This window comes from Capra hircus, chromosome 1 (assembly GCF_001704415.2).
Source record: "Capra hircus breed San Clemente chromosome 1, ASM170441v1, whole genome shotgun sequence".
Lineage (NCBI taxonomy): Eukaryota > Metazoa > Chordata > Mammalia > Artiodactyla > Bovidae > Capra > Capra hircus.
This window is the reverse complement of record NC_030808.1, coordinates 92,493,572-92,518,752: the sequence shown is the minus strand read 5'-3', so window position 1 is coordinate 92,518,752 and position 25,181 is coordinate 92,493,572. Positions and strand designations below refer to the sequence as shown.

General features: G+C 38.7%; 1 protein-coding gene across 1 annotated transcript in view; it reads left to right on the top strand.

Moving 5' to 3' along the window:
- NAALADL2 (N-acetylated alpha-linked acidic dipeptidase like 2) overlaps window positions 688–25,181 on the top strand; it is a 1,631,204-nt gene continuing 1,606,710 nt past the window's right edge. The window contains exon 1 of the mRNA XM_013964525.2: window positions 688–790. The gene's annotated coding sequence lies outside the window, so the exon portion shown is untranslated. The remainder of the gene's footprint in view (window positions 791–25,181) is intronic.

Below are 25,181 nucleotides of genomic sequence, written 5' to 3'. Positions count from 1 at the left end.
CTGTTTCCCCCTTTTCCTCTCCCATCTCAGCTACCTCTGTTGGTCTCATCTGTTTCTTAGAGGTTCCAGTTTCCTTTCTTCCACTGAGACATTTGTCTCATTTATACTTCTTGAAAAAAATTTTTTGTCTTCCTTTCAAAGCTGTTCAGCTAAGATCTCTTTTCACTTATCCCCCCTTTAATTTTTAAAGCATAATAATTAAGCTTTAGCAAGTGCAAACTGCAAGCTCACCGTCAAGTACCCTCCCAGTATTCTCTCTTGAGGGAGGTGCCCTCATTATCCTGCTCAACAAATGAAAGAAACTAAGGCGCGGACTGGAGGAACTTGCAGAATAAAGCCCTAAAAGCTGGAAGGGACAAGGCTCAGCGCTCAACCCAGCTAGCTACTTGGCTCCGGAGGCAATGCACTTATAAGAATAATCTTTAAAAAGCTTTATTAGATACATATTTGTATAGGATGTGCAAATTATAAAAGAATCTCATCTCTTTCCCACCATGGGACAAGTTTTCCAGTTCAGCCCATTAAAAAGAAAAAAAAAGCTCTCTTCTTGAGCCTGTCGCCGTTTAACACCGCTACTCGAGGCCCCCTTCCCACTTCGCTCGGCAAACGTGTCTTTTATTATGACTCAGCCCAGCTCGTTCCTTGCCAAGCGGCTGACGCTCGCGGCGGAGGCGCCGGGGCCACCGCTCGGGGGCGAGGGCTCGAGCGCTCCTCCCGCTTTACGGCTGCTGAAAACCCGGCCCGCGCCCGGCAGCCGTACCGCAGACGAGTCCGCGCCCGCGCCGCTCAGGTAATCCGAGTCCTTCGGTTTCCAAAGTTTTGCCCCAAGCAGCTCGGCGCTCTGAGAAGGCGCGGCCTCGGCCCAGCCGTCCGGACCTTTCCCCTACTCCCCTCCCGCCCGGACCGGCGCAGCTGAGGCACGGGCCGCACTCCTGCGTGGGTCCTGGCTCGCCGATGGGGCGTCAAGTCCCGGGCCAGAGGGGCGCTCGGGGGGCGGCTGGGTGAGAGCGACTTGGAGGGGCGCCCGGCGGGGCACCTGGCTTTGGCCGCCCTCGGGCACACGCCTCGGAGCAGCCCTGGGCCTCGCCTCGAGGCCCCCGCCCACCTCCTGGAGCCCCGCAGCTCCGGATCACGCGTTTCTGACACGTTCACACACGCACGCACGCCCGGCCCCCCAGGGCATCCTAGCGGGACGCAGGTAGAGACGGCGGCGCTGCGCTGCCTGCTTTAGGGAAGGCTTGCCGGAGGGGTACCGTTGAATGCCGCTCCGGAGGACGCGCACCAGGGCTTTCTGGAGGAAGTTGAGAGAATGTTGAAGGTTTCTACCCTAGTGTCTGGTTCTTACACCACAGTACCCCCATGGTCTCATTCTTCTATCCTCTCCATCCTCTAGTCCTTCTCCTGTCTTTTCTTCTTTTGCATACTTCCTACTACTATTATTATTTTCTTCTTTATTGGGTATCTCATCCTGTGGTGTCTTATTTTGCCCCGCACTGTTAGAAGAACAAGTACAGACACAGTATCCTTTTCTTTCCCATTGTTCTTAGCAAGGCTTTGCTTACCATGGCTTGTGCATTTGAGAAGCAGACTACTGGATCCTGGCTGGACTTGTACGTGTGATTAAGTTATTGGGCTGTGTCCTATTGCCTCAGTTGGCCATGCAGAACAAAGGAGATGAGTTTGTTTGAAACTGACCCTTAGTAATCTAGATGGTGGTGTTGCTTCTTTCGGTGGTCTGCTGCTGCTAAGTCGCTTCAGTCGTGTCTGACTCTGTGCGACCCCATAGACGGCAGCCCACCAGGCTCCCCCGTCCCTGAGATTCTCCAGGCAAGAACACTGAAGTGGGTTGCCATTTCCTTCTCCAGTGCATGAAAGTGAAAGTGAAGTCGCTCAGTCGTGTCCGACTCTTGGTGACCCCATGAACTGCAGCCTACCAGGCTCCTCCATCCATGGGATTTTCCAGGCAAGAGTACTGGAGTTGGTGGGTTACACCTTGACAAATAAGCAGTTATATCAGGAGTTCCTGTAGTATTCACTCCATTTAGTTCAACCCAGTAATAGTACTCTGAATGTCAGTCATGGATAGCTGGTGACAGGAGAGAAAGATCCAGTTCCTGTCCCCCAGAGATTACATATCCAGGAGAAGGGACCATGGTGAGCACTACTATAGGTTAGTGACAAAGTGAATGAGGAAGGAAGGGATTAATGAAAGGGTTGGGTTTTAAACTAGGCTTTGATGTTTGAGTTAGATTTCCCCCAGTTTATTTGTTTTTCCTTCTAAGAATTCTTAATAGAAAGACGGGATCTTTCAACAATATTTTCACCTCAAACTACTCAGATTTTTCTTCTTTGCAATTGGCAGTAACTTCTGATCTCAGGACTTCTGGGGAATGTAGAAGTAATTCCTCTTCACAAGGGTGATCTAAAGAACTCCTGGTACCATACAAAGAGTTTTGTATACTACTATAAGACCAACAAGAGTGAAATGATAAAATTATAGCTTACAAAAAGCAGCATCAGATTGACAGAGCACAATTTGTTTATTCATTTAATCAACAAATGTTTATTATATGCCCAGCATTGTTTTTGGCAGTGGAATAAAGTACTGTTTTCTTGGAATATACATTCTTGTGGAGGGACACATTATGTATAATACATAGAAAAATATGATACTGTATAGGAGTTCTTTGGAGATACTGCAGGTTTAATTCCAGACCATCACAGTGAAGAGAATATTGCAATGAAGGAAATCACAGAAAATTTTTTGTTTTCCAGTGCATATAAAAGTTATGTAATGCTATGCAGTAGTCTAGTAAGTGTGCAGTAGCACTCTATCTTTAAAAAGTATGAACTTTAATTAAAAAATGCCCTATGGCAAAAAAATGCTAAACATCATCTGACAATGCAGGGTTGCTGCAAACCTTCAGGTTTTTAAAAATGCACTCCCTGTGAAGTGCAATAAAGGAAGGACAATAAAACGAGGTATACCTGTACAAAGTGCTATGGAAAACCTAAAGCAAGGAAAAGTGTGTGTGCATGTGTTTAGCAGTTTAAAATAGCATTTAAAATAGCCCAAGGGAAAGCCCCTGGAGTAAGAGACATTCTTCAGTAGAACTTGAAGCAGACGAGGGAGTGAGCCATGTGATATTTGGGGCATGAGTTTTTCAGGCATAGAGAGTGAAAAATGCAGAGGTCCAGCATCTTGGTGTGTTCAGGTCTCAGCAAAGAAGCCAGCATGGTGGAGTGGCATAGAGAAAGGAGGACAGTAGGAAATGTGGTCTTAAAGTTAGAGGATGGGTAGTACTAGTCAGCTATTATAATGACTTTGTCTTTTCCCTGAAGTGATACGGGAAGCCTTTGGAGCGTTTTGATCAGTACTAAGAGAACTGTTTAATTTCATTACTCTTGCTATTGTTTTGAGAACAGATTAAAGGAAAGCAAGGGCAGAAGTCAGGGTACCAGTTGTGGGTGATTATGATAATCCATGTGATGAAGATTGTGGCTTATACTAGGCTGGTATGAAAAGTGATGGTGAAAAGTTCATATTCTAGATGTACTTTGATAGTATATTACACAGGATTTGCTGCAGGTTAGATATGGAGTGTGCCAGCAAAAGAAATTAGGGAGAACTTAATCACCTAAGTCACCAAAAATGTAGAATTTCCATTTACTGACATGGGGAAGATAGTAGGAGAAAGACATGATGGTGAAGATTAATAATTTGGAATTGGGCTTGTTAAGGGTTAGATGCATTTTAAATATCCAAGTGGGGATGTCAAGCATTCAGTCTGAAGAATACTGGAGTGGGTAGCCATTCTCTTCTGCAAGATATCTTCCCAACCCAGGGATTGAACTTGGGTTTCCCACATTGTGGGCAGATTCCTTACCATCTGAACCACCAGGGAAGCCCTAAGAACAGACTAACAATATGCATTTAGGATTCTTCAGCATCCTTCATCCAATCGTAAACCATAAACCCAACAATTTAGGATTGTTCATTATACAACTGATTTTAAAAGCAAAGAGATAGAGTAACTTCATCAAAAATATATGAGATTAGAAAACTGGAAAGGACCAGGGACTGAGTCTTGGGGGCCTCCAACAGTAGGACATAAGGAGCTACCAGCAGAAGTGTCTGAAAAAGAGCTCCATGCTAGGTAAGAGGAAGAGCAGGAGATACTCTTGGATCATGGAGAGTATTTAGAAGCCAAATGAAGGAAATGTTTGAAGAAGTAAGGGGATGGTCAAAGATGAGGATTGAGAATTGATTTAGCAAAGGAAATCATTGATGACCTTGATGATACCAGTTTCCATGGAGTGATAGGTGATGAGGCTTGTTTGGAATGTTTGACAAAGGAGTAGAAGAAGAGATGTTAAAGAGAGTGATGGTATATATCCCTTGAAGATTTTTATTGAAAAGGAAGGAAGAGAAATGGATCATTAGTTGGAGGGCTATATGATATAAAAAGTTTTAAAGATGTACAGAACAATAGTACTAATATATTGTTATGCTTAAGAGAAGTAGCCAATAAAGATGGAAAATTGTTGATGCAGGAGAGAGAGGGGAGCAGTATTCTTAAGTATGTTTGAGAGGCTGGAACAGGAGAAGGTTATCTGTTTCTAGGATTATGGGCTATTTACCTATAGTGATAAGAGAGAAGGAAGGGACTTCCCAGGTGGCACAATAGTAAAGAATCAGCCTAAGAGACAGGAGGCCTAAGAGACATGAGTTTGATCCCTGGGTTAGGAAGATCCCCTGGAGTAGGAAATCCTGTGCCAGCATTCTTGCCTGGAAAATTCCATGGACAGAAGAACCTGGTGGGGTACAGTCCATGGGGTTGTGGAGAGTTGGACACCACTGAGCACACACACAAAGAGAGAAGGAAAACTGTGGACACAGATGCAGGTGTGTGTGTGTGTGTGTTGGGGGGTAGATTTTCTTGTTGGATTCCTTTTCTTCTTATTGTGATGAGTGGCAGACAGTGCATAAGAAATTTGTAGGAAACATTATCTGTTTTTCTGCATTTGGTCAGGGAAATGACCAAATTTTTGATGAGAAAATACTTTGAGATTCTAAGACTTTCTCAAAGCAAAGAACTTTGTTGTGTTTTGTTGAAGAAAGAAAAGGGAGAATTTCTACCTTGAGTTCTGCTTGGGAGAAGCCTCGGAAAGGAAGTTGAGATTATAAACTGGTAGAGGTGAAGGAAGAAATAAGATAAGCAAGATTATATCATGAAATCTGAGGAAGACTATGATGAGAGTAACAATACTGAATCTTAACCTCCAGTGCTGCTGGCTAACTGCAGTAATGCTCTAAGAATATAACTATCATATCAAACAGTTTGTTTTTAAGTACAAAGTGTGATCTAATAGAGAGCAATGTTGTTGCTGGTGATTAATCACTTTATGGAGAGATGGTATTAGACCTAGAAAGAGATGTTTGCTGGGAATAGATTTCAGTTGAATTTTGAAAATGACTGGATTGGCAACATACTGAATGTAAGGAAAGAACATTTTGATAGCATTGCTCATGGATACTGAGCTATTGGACAAGATGGAGAGAATTTTGCAGTTAGAAATAGTACCTTGTTTGAGATGGCTTTCCTTCAGTTACTTAGGGATTATTTATTTATTAAAGCATATTAAAAAGCAGAGACATTACTTTGCCAGCAAAGGTCCATCTAGTCAAGGCTATGGTTTTTCCAGTGGTCATGTATGGATGTGAGAGTTGGACTGTGAAGAAAGCTGTGCATTGAAGAATTGATGCTTTTGAACTGTGGTGTTGGAGAAGACTCTTGAGAGTCCCTTGGACTGCAAGGAGATCCAACCAGTCCATTCTAAAGGAGATTAGCCCTGGGTGTTCTTTGGAAGGAATGATGCTGAAGCTGAAACTCCAGTACTCTGGCCACCTCACGCAAAGAGTTGACTCATTGGAAAAGACTCTGATGCTGGGAGGGATTGGGGGCAACAGGAACAGGGGACGACAGAGGATGAGATGGCTGGATGGCATCACCGACTTGATGGATGTGAGTCTGAGTGAACTCCGGGAGATGGTGGTGGACAGGGAGGCCTGGTGTGCTGTGATTCATGGGGTCACAAAGAGTCGGACACGACTGAGGTCTTGGTAAAAGACCTGTGTCTTTTACTGTGTGAGGTCTTGGTAAAAGACCTGTGTCTTTTACTGTGTGAGGTCTTGGTAAAAGATAGTGATACCAAGATGCAAATGACATGATCCCTGCTTTCAAATTAAAATTTCTAGTAAGGAAGAAAAGAATGTATACAAATATTTGGAGAGAATTGATAAATGCCATATGAAGAGAACTGAGTGTGTTGAGTTTTTAAAAAATTCACTGTGGAAATTATTGGACACTCAAAATTAGAATAGAATAATGAACTCCAGCGTACTCATCAGTTTTCAAAATCTGTCCGTTTTCTGCCAATCTTGTATGTTGTGTGAGAGTAAGCTTCTGTTTGTAGATTGGGATAGAGCGATTTCTTGGAGGTTCTCTTATGTGGATAGGTAGGAAAAACACTGAACTGAGTAAACTGTAGAGTTCTTGCTTCTAGTTCTATACCTGCCAGTGGCTTGCTAAACTGATTTTCTGTTGCTCAGTTGACCTGTCTGCTTTTCACTTTCTCAGTAGAGTGTGGCTGTTATTCTACCTCAGGAGGCTGCAAACACTGGCCCTTGAGTCAAAGGCAGCCTTCTCCCTGTTTTTGTGAATAGTAGAGTCTTATTGGAACGCAACTATATCCACCAGTTTATTGTCTGTGCCTGCATTTGTCATAGGTTATAGAGTTTTGTGGTTGAGGCAGAGATGGTATGACTAAAGAAGCCTAAAATATTTACTTTGTGGGCCTTTAGAAAATGCTTGCTGATTCCTGTTCTACATGATCTCTGATAATACTTTAGCTCCAGTATGTTACTCTATTAGCTGAGTAAAAATTAGTAATAATAGCTATTACTTTTTTAGCATTTACTAAGAGCCAGGACTGTTGTTTGGTTTGTATTTACTCATTTAATCATCCCCAAAACCCTACGAGGTGGGTTCTGTCATTTCTACAAATGAAACTAAGGCCTAAGGTGGGTAGGTTCACTTGCCCAAGGTTACATAGTGGTTTACAGTGGAGCCAAGCAGTCCTGTTACAGCATCCATATCCTTAATTATAATGCTGCATTTCTTTTAGATACATAGAAAAATATATATGAAAAATTTTAGCCAATTAGAGAATGAAAATAAATCAATGATTTGCACTTAGGTAAAATTCTGTATTATGATTATAGATGTAAAGGCTTTAAGACACTGACTAATCCTGAATGGACTTTAGGGATGAATGGTGTGTGAAATCCAAATATGCGTGGTTAGAAAATTCTAGTACATCATAATTTTCTCATGAAGCATTAGTAGATTTCTGAAAGCAGAACGCTTTCCTTAAAAAGCAAGTAAATATAAAGTGATATACCAACAGGAGCCTATAATTGTTTCTTCTGACAATATTTACCAGTTTTCAGGAGTCCACGCTTTTAGTATATGACTTGATTGGTACAAAAGAATTCCAGAATTCCAGACCCAGTTCTGTTCCCAGCTTGATTTTATGTCCTTGTCTTCCCTGGCCTTTGATTTGTTTTAACTGAAAAATGAGCAGGTAGTTTAAGATCATTAGAGGGCTTCTTAACAGCACAAAAATATAATGGTGTAACTTTTTACATTGCGTATTCAAAAAAATAGATATGATAGCAATGTGGAAGAACTAGGCTCTGTAAAGATAAAAATTTAAGCTCTCCTTTTTTTTTCTCTCCACCTATGCAAACACATACACACAGATATGTATACACAAAAATAGAAGCATCCACATAAAACTGTAAAATCAATGTGATTCATTTATGTGTGATTTCTAGTCACATTCGATGTGCATGCAGCCATGCTCAGATGGAGCTATAGCCCACCAGGCTCCTCTGTCCATGGAATTTTCCAGACAAGAATACTTGAGTGGGTGGCCATTTCCTACTCTAGGACATCTTCACTGCCTAGGAATCGAATCCAAATCTCCTGTGTCTCCTGCATTGGCAGGTAGATTCTTTACCACTGCACCATTCTTCACCACTGTGAAGCCCCACATTTGATGTGGAACCAGTTAAATTATCTATTCTATGTTAGTGTATTTTCATATTTGTATAAGAGAATGGATGACTTTTTTCTCCCTTAGCCAAAAACATACAGTTGTATAGAAAGTGAATCTTGCTGAATTCCTTGACCTCTCTGATCTGGCAGTGTGCCTCATGTTTTCTTTAGCAACATTTGATTCATTGCTCAATTTGTTTGCCAGTTAAAAGTAAATAGTATGCTTGATATTAGGTTTGTCTGTTTTGCATTGTTGCATGGGATATTGATGTTAGACAAAATTGTAATTTAATTGTTTTGACATTTTGATCTGAGTAGTTCAGATAAGAAAGATGATTTCTCTTTCATAGAAACCTTGTATCTTCAGCTCAGCATAATTTTCCCCAACTACTTGCTTATAAATGTGGTTTCAATTTTTTAAATGTTGGGTTTTACTCATAATGGGAATTTGCTCTCAGTATTAATTACCAAAGTTTGGCTAGGAGTTTATTACAGATATTTTAGGTCGTGTATGTTCAGTCATGAAAAACTTTAGAAAAAGTTATGAATCCTTTAGAAACAGATAATGAAAATTCTATACTCTTTAACTTTTCCATTTTACACATCATATATGAATGCTTTCTATATTACAAATGGGTTTTTGCTTATTTACAGCTTTCGCATAGAAAATTATTCATGAACTTCTTAAGTTTTGGGCTTTATTATATTGGTCTAGCCTTATCTGTTGGTAAGTTTATAACTCTGCATAGCCTGTGCTCTCTTACTTTTGTGTATTGAGTCCAATTATCATTGGTGATAAAATGATCTCAATATATTCCTAAATATATTTTGGGTCTCCTTATCTTTTTACACTTACTGAAGAAAAAATCAAACACAAAGCAGAAACAAACAAATCGTACTCTCTCTGTAAATAGTAATGATGTAAAATTTTTATTTTCATCTTAACAGACTACTCAGTGATTTGACATCTTGGGGTATCTCCTAGTTCTAAGAAGCACTCACAGCATAGTCAGCTTCCAGAGGGGGCCAGTCAGCTTTTCTGAACCAAACCTGAACGTGTGTTCCCTGCTAGGCTTCAGAACTCTCAGAGAATGCTCAAACCAAAGTAAACACCTTCTGGTTGGTGGTGCACTGTACCACTGTTTTTTTTAAATTGCTGGTTATAGAAGTCAGTTTGATTTTTAAATTACATTTCTGTGATAATAGCATCCTTTATCTGACCTTTAGTGATGTGAATCTGATTGGGAATGACTTGTAGTCTTTGACCCTTTTCCTAAATTTAATCTTGCTAAATTCCCAGAAAACTTTGAAAAGCAGGTATTTTCAAGCAGAACAGCTGCTAATTATGCAGGAAGCCTAATCTTGTGTGTGTGTGTTTGTGAAAATGCCTCAAATCTTTACTGCTTCTTGTTGAGATGAGGTAGTATGTGAGTGATATTTCCCAGGGAGGCTCTGTCTACAGGAGGTATATGGCTCCTAGGATAAGCCTTTTTCTAGTAGATCACAGCTGAAATCATAGAAGGTTAGCAGTTATCTCTCTTCTAAGAATTTTCCTGAAGATAACCTAATCACCAAGGGTCTCCTGTCTACCCCAGAACAGGCCAGACTAAATGATCTGTAAATCACCGCCTTAGAGCTGTAAAATTAAATGATGATTCTCCAACTGGAGATTCTCCAATTCAGTTCAGTTCAGTCGCTCAGTTGTGTACAACTCTTTGTGACTCAGTGGACTGCAGCCTTACAAGGCCTGGTGTGCTGCTGTCCATGGGGTCACAAAGAGTTATTCCTCTTCTAAGAATTTTCCCTAAGATAACCCAGTCATCTAATTAACCCCCATTAGAGACCCTTGGTTTCCTGGTAAAAACCAGAAAGTGGACATTGGTACAACTTGTGTATATAATTCTGTCATTTTGTCTCATATGTAGACTCATGCAGTTAACACCACAATCAAGATATAGAACTAATTATCACCACAAAGAGCCCTCTTATCAGTCAGTTCTGTTCAGTCACTCAGTCATGTCCTACTCTTTGTGACCCCATGGACTGCAGCACGCCAGGCTTCCCTGTCCATCACCAACTCCTGGAGCTTACTCAAACTCATGTCCATTGAGTTGGTGATGCCATCCAACTATCTCATCCTCTGTCGTCTCCTCCTCCTGCCTTCAATCTTTCCCAGCATCAGGGTCTTTTTCAGTGAGTCAGTTCTTTGCATCAGATGAAAGTATTGGAGTTTCATCTTTAGCATCAGTCCCTCAGTGAATATTCAGCACTGATTTCCTTTAGGATGGATTAGTTGGATCTGTTTGTAGTCCTTATCAGTTCAGTTCAGTCACTCAGTCTTGTCCAACTCTTTGCTACCCCATGGGCTGCAGCACACCAGGCCTCCCTGTCCATCACCAACTCCTGGAGTTCACTCAATCTCATCTCCATTGAGTCGGTGATGCCATATAGCCATCTCATCTTCTGTTGCCCCCTTCTCCTCCTGCCTTCAGTCTTTCCCAGCATCAAGGTCTTTTCAAATGAGTCAGTTCTTTACATCAGATAGCCAAAGTATTGGAGTTTCAGATTCAGCGTCAGTCCTTCAGTGAATATTCAGGACCGATTTCCTTTAGGATGGACTCGTTGGATCTCCTTGCTGTCCAAGGGATGCTTAAGAGTCTTCTCCAGCACCACAGTTCAAAAGCATCAATTTTTCAGTACTCTTTATAGTCCAACTCTCACATCCATACATGACCACTGGAAAAACCATAGCTTTGACTAGATGGACCTTTGTTGACAAAATAATGTCTCTGCTTTTAAATATGCAGTCTAGTTTGGTCATAACTTTTCTTCCAAGGAGCAAGTGTCTTTTAATTTCATGGCAGCAGTCATCATCTTCAGTGATTTTGGAGCCCAGGAAAATAAAGTCTGTCATTGTTTCTGTTATTTGCCATGAAGTGATGGGACTGGGTGCCGTGATGTTCGTTTTTTTGAATGTTGAGTTTTAAGCCAGCTTTTTCACTCTCCTTTTTCACTTCATCAAGAGGTTCTTTAGTTCCTCTTCACTTTCTGCAGTAAGGGTGATGTCACCTACATATCTGAGGTTCTTGATATTTTCCCCAGCAGTCTTGATTCCAGCTGCCTTTGGGATGAAGCTAAACTTCTTATCCTAGTGAACTAAGCCTGGTATAATCCGGGATCCATTAAAGACTCCATCCTCATGTCCTATCCGTTATCCCAAACATACTTTGTGATATAAGTAATCCTTCTGTGCTGTCATCTTTGCACACATAAGGACACTGCCTGGAATGTGTCCTTTCTCTAAATGACAGGTGCTTACATATCTAGTGATATCTCTTTTTGTAAACATCCTACCTGTTTCCTCCAGAGCCAGTCATTCTCCCTCTACTGTGGTCCTGTATTCCTTGTGTATATGGCTGCCTTTATTAGCACCATTTTCTTTTTTTTAAGTATTTAAAAAAAATTGTTTATTTTTCCTTGGAGGATAATTGCTTTACAATGCTGTGTTGGTTTCTGTGATACATCAGCATGAATAAGCCATAGTTATCCATATGTCACCTTCCTCCCATTTCTCACCCCATCCCACCCCTTTAGGTTGTCACAGAGCACCAGCTTGAGCTCCCTGTATCATACAACAAATTCCCACTGGCTATTTTACATATGTTAATGTATATGTTTCAGTCTGATCTCTCAATTTATACCATCCTCTCCCTCCCCACTGTGTCTACAAGTCTGTTCTCTATGTCTGCATCTCTATTCCTGCCCTCCAAATAGGTTCATCAGTACTCTTTGATATTTGTTTTTCTCTCTCTGACTTCCTTCACTATGTATAATAGGCTCTAGGTTCATCTTCCTCACTAGAACTGACTTAAATTTGTTCTTTATAATGGCTGAGTAATATTCCATTGTATATATGTACCACAACTTCTTTATCCATTCATCTGTCCGTGGACATCTAGATTGCGCCCATGTCCTGGCTGTTATATGTAAATAATGCTGCTATGAATATTAAGTATTGACACCAGTTTCAGTATATCTTCATCTACCACCCCCATCATGCTTTGCTTGCCACATGGACAAAAACAGTGTCTTTTTATTATTTACCTCCTTCCTTATCTATCATTATAGTGCCCAGAATGTGCTATCTGCTTTTGGTTTAGATGGTAAAGAATTGGCCTGCAATGTGATTTTGCCTGGTTTGATTCCTGAGTCAGAAAGATCCCCTGGAGAAGGGAATGGCTGCCCATTCCAGTATTCTTGCCTGGAGAATTCCATGGATAGAGAAGCCTGGTGACCTACAGTCCATGGGGTTGCAAAGAGTCTAACATGACTGAGTGACTACACTTTCACTTTTCAGAGTGTGCTTATTAAACTTATTAAATGAATTTATCTGCATGACAAAAGCTAAGTACCCTATAATCTGCTATATCATAGCAGCCCAAATCAAAGCTACTCTCAAGTTTCAGCCCCATCCCCCATGTGAAGATGTTCTTCCCCAAATAGATTATAAACTGGTAAGTATCCTCTATCCTGGGCCTTGCTAGACACATAGAGGTTGCCTAGCCAGGTGTGTTTAGGCATTGAAGATAGAGCTTCATCTTATCACTTCACTGCCTTTTACTGATTAAGCAAAGCTGATAGACTGAGAAGAAAATAAACGTTAATAAGTGAGGCTTTCTTGCCCTGAAACTGAAAAGTGAAAGTGAAAGTCTCTCAGTTGTGTCCCACTCTTTGTGACCCCATGGACTATACAGTTCACAGAATTCTCCAGGCCAGAATGCTGGAGTGGGTGGCCTTTCCCTTCTCCAGTGGCTCTTCTCAATCCAGGGATTGAACCCAGGTCTTCCACATTGCAGGCGGATTCTTTATCAGCTGAGCCACAAGGGAAGCCCTGAAACTGTCTGGGAGTGGCTAGCCATAAAGGACCAGGTTTTGCCCCTTTTTAAGACGACAAAGGAGGATAGCACACACATTATGTACGTGTGTGTTTGGGAGGCTATGGTTGGGCGGGTTGGTGAGTAGGGCAGAAATGAGAAGGATAATGACTCCTAGGGTTATACAAGGAAAGTCTGTTTTGATAGTCCCCAAAGATTCTTGATGTAAGTAGATAGAGGAACTTTGTAAGTAAAGAAGCAAGATGCTTAAGAATAAAAATAGATGTTCAAGAGTTGTATTAAGCAGGTAGACCTAAATAGGAATGAGGAGAGTTAAAACCAAATTGGAGCTGAACTTTATAAATGGGTCACATGTAGATCTCAGGAATGCCATCAGCTGGGCCCATGCTCAACTTCTGCAGACACTTAATGGCAAGTTACACTGCATGGTAGGGATGGCATGGGGAAAAGTAGAAAAACAGAACAATTACATCAGGTTGGCCATGTATTTCCCCCAAGTAAATATGAATATGTGGTCTGAAACAGATGGTGGACAGATATGGGACATCCGGGGTTTTTTAGTGATAACAGATAACTGTAGGCCATTTGGGCTTAGAATTCAGTTCAGTTTAGTTAAATTCAGTAAACACTGAAAACTATTATTTGCTGAGAAAAACAAACAAACAAAAAGAATATCCTGATATGCCTTTCACAGAGGTTTTATGTGCTTGGTGGAATGAGAAAATAAGATAGTCATTACATGGTGCGATATTATTTTATCTTGTGTTTTTTTAAAAAATTTACAAAACTAAGTTTTTATCTGAGACTCTGATTTATATTTTATTACATAGACAAGAAAGATGATGGTTTGATGCTCATATTAGATAGCAGGAGCTTATTACATATATTTAGGGTTTGCTTTTTCAAAAGTTTATTTTGCTACTCTATTTCAGCTCACTCTTTGTTTCTTCTGATATTGAACATGTTGAGTGCGAAAAATGAGGTTGGTAAACTTGAAAAAAAGGTTTTTAGAATATCAGCTTTTTGTTATAACAGTCTATGTGTCCTTCATTAAAAGCCATATCTTATCCTTTTTGGAAATATATGACTGATTAAAGTAGGAGTAATAAATAAGCACAATTGTTGGAATATAAAAATTAACACTGTTTTATATTTACTTAGTTGTGTTCTCTAGAAAGCTTATTCCTATTCTTAGATATGTAGTTACTTTAAGAGATCATCTAGTTTAGCCTTTTTTATTTATAAAGAAGTAGTAAATGACTTGCTTAGATTCACATTGGTCTGTCTCAGATGAGATCAACCTGGGACTAGAAATTCATGTTCTGGCTTACAATCCATGTCTTTCCCACTATCCAAATTCATATATTGAAGTTTAAAACACACACAACACACACACAAACACCCCTTGTAGTAAGTAGTGGCTTTCCTATTTTTTATTAAAATGTGCATTTGCATTTTCAGTGCACTTTTATTCTTTATTTTTTTTTTTTAAGTAATGGAGCTACTAAAAGACTCAGGATTGCGTCTTAATTTACTTAGCATTTTCTTCAAGCCTCCCTGATTTTTTAGGGGACTAAAAGAATACCAAGTGACTATTTTTCCAGGGTGGAGGAAAACCTGAGGAAACAGGTAAGAGAGTGAGGGGAGAAGGGTTGGAAGGAGGGATGGTCCAGAAGAATATTTTTCCCTGGTTTTTAGGAAATTTCCACTGGTCTTTCCCAAAATGAGAAAATAAGGGTTAATGATGCAGTGAGTTTTTCCACTCTTGTTTATTGTGTAGTCATATCTGTACTACTCTTTCTAATAACATTATTGATAAAAAATTGATAACCCTATATCAATCCTTTAATATATGTATATTTTTGTTTTGTTCTGCTTTGTTTTTTAGCTTTATGGGTATATGAAGTCCGAAAAATGTAGGAGATGCTCCTCCAGAATCTATAGTGCTGTATAGGGAGAAAATGCCTGGATGAGGCCTCTTGTAATAGAACCACTAGATGATGTTTGGGACTAGAAGTCTGGAATGAGAGAGGTGATAAGGGACAGGTGTGTTTTAAAGTGGAGGAGATGGCAGATTTGAGGATGCTGGGGAAGTTGGGGAAATGAAGATTGTTTCTTCAGTTGGCTTTCTCAGGGTCAGAGTTGAATAAGGTTTACGTGGGAAGAACGTGCAGTGGACAGTGACTTGGAAGGATGCTTGTTTGGAATTCTTTGGTCTGCACTGGATTCATTTGGTACTCTTACCCCAGTTATGGAACCACTGAGTGTTTTACCCTCAAGATGGGAACTTAAAAATGCTGACTGTTCAAGTGCTTTAGGTTCCTCAAGTGAAGTATACCACTCTAAGCTTCAAAGACTGTTTCTTCCCTTGGATACAGCCTTTGAAATGGGGTTCAACTGAAGCTTTACAAAGTGGCAGTAGAGCTCCTAATGACAGCAGTCTTTCCTTTTGTTCATGTTTCCAACACCACCTGCATGTTATGTCATATGTGCTCTGTAATTATGAAATGATGTGAAAAAATTATTTAATTTTTTTGGAAAGTTGCCTTAACATGTTAGTGGGATACCAGCAGCATTACTAGGACTAAAACAAAAGAAAACTGCTTTCTAGATGATCTGACTTTATAGGAACATAAACTCATGCTGCCTAAGCAAAATGAAAAAAAAACCCAAACAAACCCCAAATAATATTCCTTTTCCCTCCACTGATAATATCCATAAATAATTGTCCATAATAAGAGGATCTGCTAGAGTGCATTAAGAGTCAGATCATCTGGAATCAAACATTCAGAATAAATCATACAAAAAACTAGTTTTGACTTTTTTTCTCCGTATCATGTAAGCCCTAAATGTGTTTTCCTCCTGGATCAGGAAGAGAACTAATTCAAAGATCAGTTTGTGTTTTGTTGGCTTTTTTGCTCATGTATAAAAGCAGTGTGGGAAAAATGGAAACATTTAACATTTATTCCTATTTGAAGAAGTTTGGATAAAAAGAGCCAAGTGACATAGATCACATATGTAATACTTGTTTACTTATTGTGTTATTTTCTGAGAGCAAAGTACAGGTGAGCCTAGAATAATTTGAGGATTAGGGGCATGTATCCCTTCTCCTCATCCCTGCCCTACTCAGTTGAAATTCTGCTTTTAACTTTACAGTTGGCCTTTCATGTTATGATACCACTTCCGTGGATCCAACCAACCGAGTACTGTGTAGTTCTGTGGGACATATTTATTGAAAATAACCCAGGTATAACTAGACCCACATAGTTTAAACCCATATTGTTCAAGTGTAGTGTCAACAGTACAACTATTTAAAAATAGAGTATCATTCTGATTTGTTCCATTTGTTTTAAATTGACTTTCAGAGAATATTTTCTTTGAAAAACATTTTATTTTTTATAAAATTTCTCTAGTGATCAAAATATTACAGAGTCATTGCAGAATATTTAGAAAGCCTAGAAATATATAAAAATATGTTTGCCTATAGAACTCTGATTTTTGTTTTTAAATATTTCTTTTTAAATGTTGTTTCTTTTTCCCACAAACGAATGATTGTTATTAGAGCTTTTTGTTTCTGCTGGTGGAAAATTCTTCAGAACTCAACAAAAAGACAGCACTATCTTTCTAAATGGAAGTCAAATCAGAATACCTAACTGTTTTGTTTTCACGTATCTATTGAAATCAGAAGGAAAATTTCCTGTCTGTATGATTTGGGGGGTTATTTTAATTATGGAACAGTTCTTAAAATATTTAACAAATATATTGAGAATACCATAGACTTAAAAGAATATTTTTTAGGCGACAAAAATATGAAAGTACTATGAAAACCAATGAAAAATTGCTAAGATGATATGGAAAAATCATCAGTATTGTAAAAGTCTCTAAAATGGCTGGTGCTCTGAAAATTAAAGGTAGGTCTGATTCAGAATTGACGAGTCTGAAATAGTTTAGAGAATTAAGTCAGTTGGTGGAGAGGTGTCTGTATATGCTTCTTTGAGTTGGGAGGTAATAGGGCTTCCCAGGTGGTGCTAGTGGTAAAGAACCCGCCTGCCAATGCAGGAGATATAAGAGATGTGGGTTTGATACTTGACTGTGGAAGATCCCCTGGAGGAGGGCATTGCAACCCACTCCAGTATTCTTGCCTGGAGAATCCCGTGGGGAGAGGAGCCTGGCGGGCTGTGGTCCATAGGGTCACAAAGAGTTGGACACAACTGAAGTGACTTAGCATGCATGCATGCTGCTCTCATTACACTTCAAATAAAAGTAATGAAAGGTGAAGAGACCACTTAGAAAAAGTATTAAAACACAACAACGTTAGTTAAAACAAGTCAATTCATATGACAGAATTAGAGTAGGGAAGGGCCCTATAAAATTGAGGTTTATTTGTTTTCTTTTAAATTGTTTGCTGTCATAGAGGTGCTAGTAGACTCTAGTTTACAAGTATAGTAATTCCTTTATCCTATTTGCTTCATTGTCAGTGTTCTGTCATATTAGAAAGCTACTTGTGAACAGTCTATATATTTCTGGACTTTAATTAGCCCTGGGAATGTGCAAAGTTTTAAAGTAAAAGTAATTGTTCAGCTTCTGATAACTTGCACATAGTGAGTCACCTTTAGAAGAATGCTACATAAACCATTGTACAGAGGAGATAGGGAAATATAGTTTTGTTCTTTGGGGAGGGATTTGCAGATTCTGTGAGCTCCTGCAGAGAGTCTGCCAAATCTACATTACAGCACATTATCTCCTGTGGGGACCAACCAGCAGGACTGCTTATGGGTCTCAACTATCTGCTCTGTCTGCTTTTGTCCTACTATGTAAAAAAACCTTCTGTTTGCTGAAAACAGTAAAGATGTTGGAACACTGAGAGAAAGGATAAAAGAATAATGAAAAATAGCAAGTGCATGAGAAGGACGTTTAAAGCAAGTTTGACAAGAAGCCTGGGAGTCAGGTTGAAGGGTGATTAGATAAGCTGATACAGTTTTGCATATACTTATTTTAAGAAATCGCTGTCATATTCAAAGTGGAGAAAGCCATTAGATTGAATGAAGAATACCTGGTGTATCTGAAGTTCTTTTTGTGAAAATTCTAAATATTAAATTTAATACTATATGCTAATGATTAATTATCTTCCTGTTTTTTCTTTTTGTAGTCAGACTTTAAAATTTATTCTCCCAGGTGCCTGTTTAAAAAGAAAAAAGAAGTGACTGAAGAATGCAAAGTCTAGTAAGAAAGAAATTTAAAAGTAATCATTAGAAGTTAGAAGGCATATTTGGAAATTAGGATGCATATATATATATGGGAAAAAATAAGGAATTCCAAATAATCTCATGTATTTCCTGGTTTTAAGCTTTATTATTTTCTTGATTTAGACTTTATAGTTTTTGTAGGTTTATTCCACAAACTAATGTTCAGATTTTTAAAATGTGTTTTTTATTTAAAGAAGTAATGTATATGAGACTGTGGTATCTTATTCTAACCAATCTGTAACAATTTTTAATTTAAAGTAATATAATAAAACGTTTCATAGTTTAAAACTTTATATGTTATACTCTAAAATGATCATTTTAAATTTTGTTGTTAGATATATATGTGTGTGTGTATATATATATTTGTATCATTTCCCTTAGTTTCTTATATTTACTTAATGTAATTTCTAGAACTTTTTGAGGGAAAGGGTTATCATCAATTGGTCATTTACATTGTCTTAAATAAGATCCAGGAGATTCCCAGGTGGCACTGGTGGTAAAGAATCTGCCTGCCAATGTAGGAGACACAAGAGACTTAGGTTCGATCCCTGGGTCAGGAAGATTCTCTGGAGTAGGAAATGGCAACTCACTCCAGGATTCTTGCCTGGAAAATTTCACCAACAGAGGAGCCTGGCGGGCTACAGTCCATGGGGTCACGAAGAGTCAGATACAGCTTCAAATAATATAGAATGCTTATTTCTTCTTCATGTAATAGTGGGAGGGTAGTTTGTAAGCTTCAAACAAGTTTTTAAAATGAATAAAGTTATCACAAGTGTGTTTTCACTTGACACAATTTGTCTAACATAACAGCTAGTTACTCCGGGATTTTAATGCATTAAAGTGAGTTAAAGCAAATAAAATGTTGTTTTTTTTTTTTCTCTCTTCTTTTTAAAATTTTTCTTTCATTTATTTTATTTTTTTTTTAAATTTTATTTTTACTTTATTTTACTTTACAATACTGTATTGGTTTTGCCATACATTGACATGAATCCACCACGGGTGTATACAAGCTCCCAATCCTGAATCCCCCTCCCACCTCCCACCCCATATCATCTCTCTGGATCATCCCCATGTACCAGCCCCAAGCATCGTGTATCCTGTATCAAACATAGACTGGCACTTCGTTTCTTACATGATAGTATACATGTTTCAATGCCGTTCTCCCAAATCATCCCACCCTCTCCCTCTTCCTCAGAGTCCAAAAGCCCTTTCTATACATCTGTGTCTCTTTTGCTGTCTCGCATACAGGGTCATCATTACCATCTTTCTAAATTCTGTATATATGTGTCAGTATACTGTATTGGTGTTTTTCTTTCTGGCTTACTTCACTCTGTATAATCGGCTTGAGTTTCATCCATCTCATAGAACTGATTCAAATGGCTGAGTAATACTCCATTGTGTATAAAGCAAATAAAACGTTTTATTTGGACCAATTCCAAGTGAATGTTGTTAGATTATAAATTATTTTTCATTAGGTTACATATTTGTCATTTTTAAGTAGATAACACTTTAAGACATCCTACTATGATTCACTTCTCAGGTGAAAAAGTTAAATATCAAAATGCCTGTATTTTCCTTCCTGTAATAATTAGAATAAATTCATGCAGAATAGAAGGAAGAAGTTAGTACATGCTGTTATTTTAAAGTACTTTCAGTCTTTATTGAGCAAATGTTTTTTGTAGAAAGGACTAACACATTTTGATATCTTACTTCAGGAACAATGCTGTAATGATTAAAAGGCGCTGATAATTTTGAAGTATGTGTAATGTGAATTTTCATTACATTTCAAAATAATTTTTTGTTTTGAAACTCATTTTACGCACAATGAAAACTTTTTCTTAAAAAAATCTTTGTATTAAAGAGATTTAGTGTATATGTATAATTTTCTGTGTGTGTTTTTAAAAAATAATTGTTCAAAAATTGATAATAAGAAAGTAGTTTTCCCAAATAGGAACTGTTTTATTCACCTTTGTATCCCTAAATCCAGCACAGGTGTCTTGTCTAGCACATATTCAGTGTTTACTGAGTGAGTTTCAGTGTTTTTTTCTGCTAAATTCTTATTTTAATCTAGCTAAGATACCATATTTGTTTTATAATTCACTGTAAATGTAAATGTATTTAAGTGTTTTCAAATACAGTTGTTAATTATATTTGAATCACTCAGCTTTTCTGCTTGTGAGAAATAATCATTTGCATATAAAGCAAAGTATCTGAAGTACATTTTTCCTTCTAATGCTTTGCAATATTATAGAAATTTTCTGAGCACAGAAAATATCTCTTTCTGATACTAGTCTTCTATTTTGGTTGGTTTCTTTATTTTCTTTCTGTTGATTATTTTGTACTTATCTTTATTTCTTAGCTGTAGTCTTATGTCCTGATGCCTACACACATCTTTTTCCTTTTATTTGAACTTTAAAAAGTTTTTACCTTTTCTTAATACCTCCACTAGCTAATCTTTGTATGTGTGCATATGTTTGTGTATGTCTGTGTGTGTATTTTAGAGACAAAATTACTGTAACAAAGATATACATTGGCTTAAATAAGATAGAACATGACAATAGTAGGATAGTCAAGGCTGTCAAAGTGGTTAGTTTCACAAGGTTACCAGTCCCAAGTTTTTTGCATTTTATTGCTTTATAGTCCAGAAGGAAGTTGTCCTTGTCTGCGAGGTTAGATCTGGGTCACTGCCATGTCTGCATTCTAATTTGAGAAATAGGATTAAGCAGAAGTAGAATGCAAAGAATTTCCTTTTAAGAAAGTGGCCCCAAAATTTCACGTTCCATAGGAACTTTTGTCACATGGCTGCAAGGAATGCTGAGAAGTATAGTCTATATATTCCTGGCCACTCATTCAGCTGAATCTCTATTACTGTGAAGCCAAAGAAAATGGATTTAGGTGACCACTGCTAGCTCAGCTGGTAAAGAATCTGCCCGCAATGTGGGAGACCTGGGTTCGATCCCTGGGTTGGGAAAATCCCCTGGAGAAGGAAAAGGCTACCCACTCCAGTATTCCGGCCTGGAGAATTCCATGGACTGTATAGTCCGTAAGGTTGCTAAGAGTTGGACATGACTGAGCAACTTTCACTTTCACTTTGCAGGTCACTTTCACTGGTTGCCTATTGCATTTAAATTTTTATCATGCTGGCTACTAATTGTGTTTCATTTGTGCTGTTAAGGAAAAGATCAAGGGAAGGATAGAGTATTCCTGTTTTTCTAGAATGTGTCTACTGTGACCTAGCAGCATGATGTATGTAGTATAATTAGTAGGACTCCCAATAAGAAAATTGAATCCTAGTAAGCAGTAGTTGAAGGCATAGGTGACCCCATGTAAGAATTTTCCCTTCGGGACCAGTGTTAACAGAATTTGGGCTTGAGGGATTTTATTAAGAGAGTTTGGGTTTCACACACAGGATAGCTGGCTGTCCATCATTAAACACACTACTTCTTTATGTTGTAATTGTGATAATTTGCCTCATTTCTTTCATAGCACTTTGGTGAAGTCTTAATTCCCAGTGCTGCTTTTGGTATATTGTCCACTGCACTCTCTTAGCTTAATAAATGTAGGACCTATTAGAACATTTTTTGTTTATGGCTTGTGTATTCTATGTTGAAATGTAATACTTTCAACATTGAAACACTGGAATTGCTGTGTTGTAAAAGCTGAGGAGTTTACAGACACTCATATACTGTGGATGGGACTCAATTTGTTAATATTTATGAAAATTACCAATACATATTCCCTTTAGTATTTTTTATATCTATATATTTAATGTATATTTCTGCAGGCATACTAACATGAGACATGATATGTTTATAAGGTTAGTTGTTACAACATTGTTTGTAATAGCAAAGATTAGAAATATCCTGAATAACTGTCCATCAGGGACTGGTAAAATGAACAATGATACTGCTATAAAATGGAATGCAATATAGCTATATAAAATGTTGAAGCTGTTTAAATACTGAAATGAAAAACTCTGTAATATTTATGACCATGAGGGAAAAAAGTGCAGAATACTATGTGTGTTAAGACTTCTGGGTATAAAGAAGGAAATGAAATAGTATACCTATATTCTTATAAGCACATAAAATATTACCTCCACAGAATTACAAATGCATTTGGCAGAACCAAAATATTTTTATTTAGGTATTATGCTATAAACTCCCTCTTGCTGCTGCTATTGCTGCTAAGTCGCTTCAGTCGTGTCTGACTCTGTGCAACCCCATAGACGGCAGCCCACCAGGCTCCCCCTTCCCTGGGATTCTCCAGGCAAGAACACTGGAGTGGGTTGCCATTTCCTTCTCCAATGCATGAAAGTGAAAAGTGAAAGTGAAGTTGCTCAGTCGTGTCCAACTCTTCGCGACCCCATGGGCTGCGGCCCACTAGTCCCCTGCATCCATTGGATTTTCCAGGCAAGAGTACTGGAGTGGGGTGCCATTTAGGAACCCTAATTGTATCCTTATGAAATTATGTCCATTTCAGTAAGTATAGGAGATTTTTTTTCATTAAGATAAAAACCAGTACGTTCATTTTAGAAAATGTACTGATTGACAATTTCTGTTCTGTCTGATTTAGAAATTGTATTCAACAGTATCCACACTAATTGTTTTTCCCTCGTGTGTCTGAACACTGCTGTTGATAGGCACTTGGTTATCTTCCGAAGGAAGCTAGTTCTGTTTGTGTAGCTACAGTGAGAAAACTCAAAAAAGATCTATCTAGGATGGGACAGAGATCTGGGAACTAGATATATTACAAGCCTATCAGTTCAGTTCAGTTGCTCAGTTGCGTCCGACTCTATGCGACCCCATGAACCGCAGCATGCCAGGCATCCCTGTCCATCACCACCTCCCTTAGTTTACCCAAACCCATGTCCATCGGGTCAGTGATGCCATCCAACAATCTCATCCTCTGTTGTCCCCTTCTCTTCCTGCCCTCAATCTTTCCCAACATCAGAGTCTTTTCAAATGAGTCAGCTCTTCTCATCAGGTGGCCAAAGTATTAAAGTTTCAGCTTCAACATTAGTCCTTCCAGTGAACACCCAGGACTGATCTCCTTTAGGATGGACTGGTTGGATCTCCTTGCAGTGCAAGGGACTCTCAAGAGTCTTCTCCAACACCACAATTCAAAAGCATCACTTCTTTTGTGCTCACCTTTCTCTATAGTCCAACTCTCACATCTATACATGATTACTGGAAAAACCATAGCCTTGACTAGACAAACCTTTGTTGGCAAAGTAATGTCTCTGCTTTTTAATATGCTGTCTAGGTTGGTCATAACTTTTCTTCCAAAGAGTAAGTGTCTTTTAATTTCATGGCTGCAGTCACCATCTGCAGTGATTTTGGAGCCCCAAAAAATAAAGTCTGACACTGTTTCCATTGTTTCCCCATCTATTTCCCAAGAAGTGATGAGACCAGATGCCATGATCTTCGTTTTCTGAATGTTGAACTTTAAGCCGACCTTATCACTCTCCACTTTCACTTTCATCAAGAGGCTTTTTAGTTCCTCTTCACTTTCTGCCATAACGGTAGTGTCATCTGCATATCTGAGGTTATTGATATTTCTCCTGGCAATCTTGATTCCAGCTTCTGCTTTCTCCAGCCCAGCGTTTCTCATGATGTACTCTGCATAGAAGTAAAATTAGCAGGGTTACAGTATACAGCCTTGACATACTTCTTTTCCTATTTGGAACCAATCTGTTGTTCCATGTCCAGTTCTAACTGGATGTAGTTTTCTCAAGAGGCAGGTCAGGTGGTCTGGTATTCCCATCTCTCTCAGAATTTTCCACAGTTTATTGTGATCCACAGTCAAAGGCTTTGACATAGTCAATAAAGCAGAAATAGACATTTTTCTGGAACTCTCTTGCTTTTTCCATGATCCAGCAGATGTTGCCAATTTGAGCTCTGGTTCCTCTGCCTTTTCTAAAACCAGCTTGAACATCAGGAAGTTCATGGTTCACGTATTGCTGAAGGCTGGCTGGAGGATTTTGAGCATTACTTTACTAGCATGTGAGATGAGTGCAACTGTGCAGTAGTTTGAGCATTCTTTGGCATTGACTTTCTTTGGGATTAGAATGAAAACTGACCTTTTCCAGTCCTGTGGCCACTGCTGAGTTTTCCAAATTTGCTGGCATATTGAGTGAAGCACTTTCACAGCATCATCTTTTAGGATTTGAAATAGCTCAACTGGAATTCCATCACCCCCACTAGCTTTGTTTGTAGTGATGTTTCCTAAGACCCACTTGACTTCACGTTCCAGGATGTCTGGCTCTAGGTGAGTGATCACACCATCGTGATTATCTTGGTCGTGAAGATCTTTTTTGTACAGTTCTTCTGTGTATTCTTGCTACCTCTTAATATCTTCTTCTTCATTTAGGTCTATACCATTTCCGTCCTTTATTGTGCCCATCTTTGCATGAAATGTTCTCTTGATATCTCTAATTTCCTTGAAGTGATCTCTAATCTTTCCTATTTTTTTTGACAGAGTGCCTAATGAACTATGGACAGAGGTTCATGACATTGTACAGGAGACAGGGATCAAGACCTTCCCCAAGAAAAAGAAATGCAAAAAAGCAAAATGGCTGTCTGAGGAGGCCTTACAAATAGCTGTGAAAAGAAGCGAAGCGAAAAGCGGAGGAGGAAAGGAAAGATATACCCATTTGAATGTAGAGTTCCAAAGAATAGCAAGGAGGGATAAGAAAGCCTTCCTCTGCAATCAATGCAAAAAATAGAGAAAAATAATAGAATGGGAAAGACTAGAGATCTCTTTAAGAAATAGAAAACCTATAGCTGTTAAAAAATTTTAGATTAATTTTTTTGTAATAAAGGGTCAGATTGTTGAGGGGTATCATGCCTACTTAAGGCAGTGCATTCCATTGTTAAGTAGTATTAGAATTCCTCTTTATATAAGGCTTTAAAATC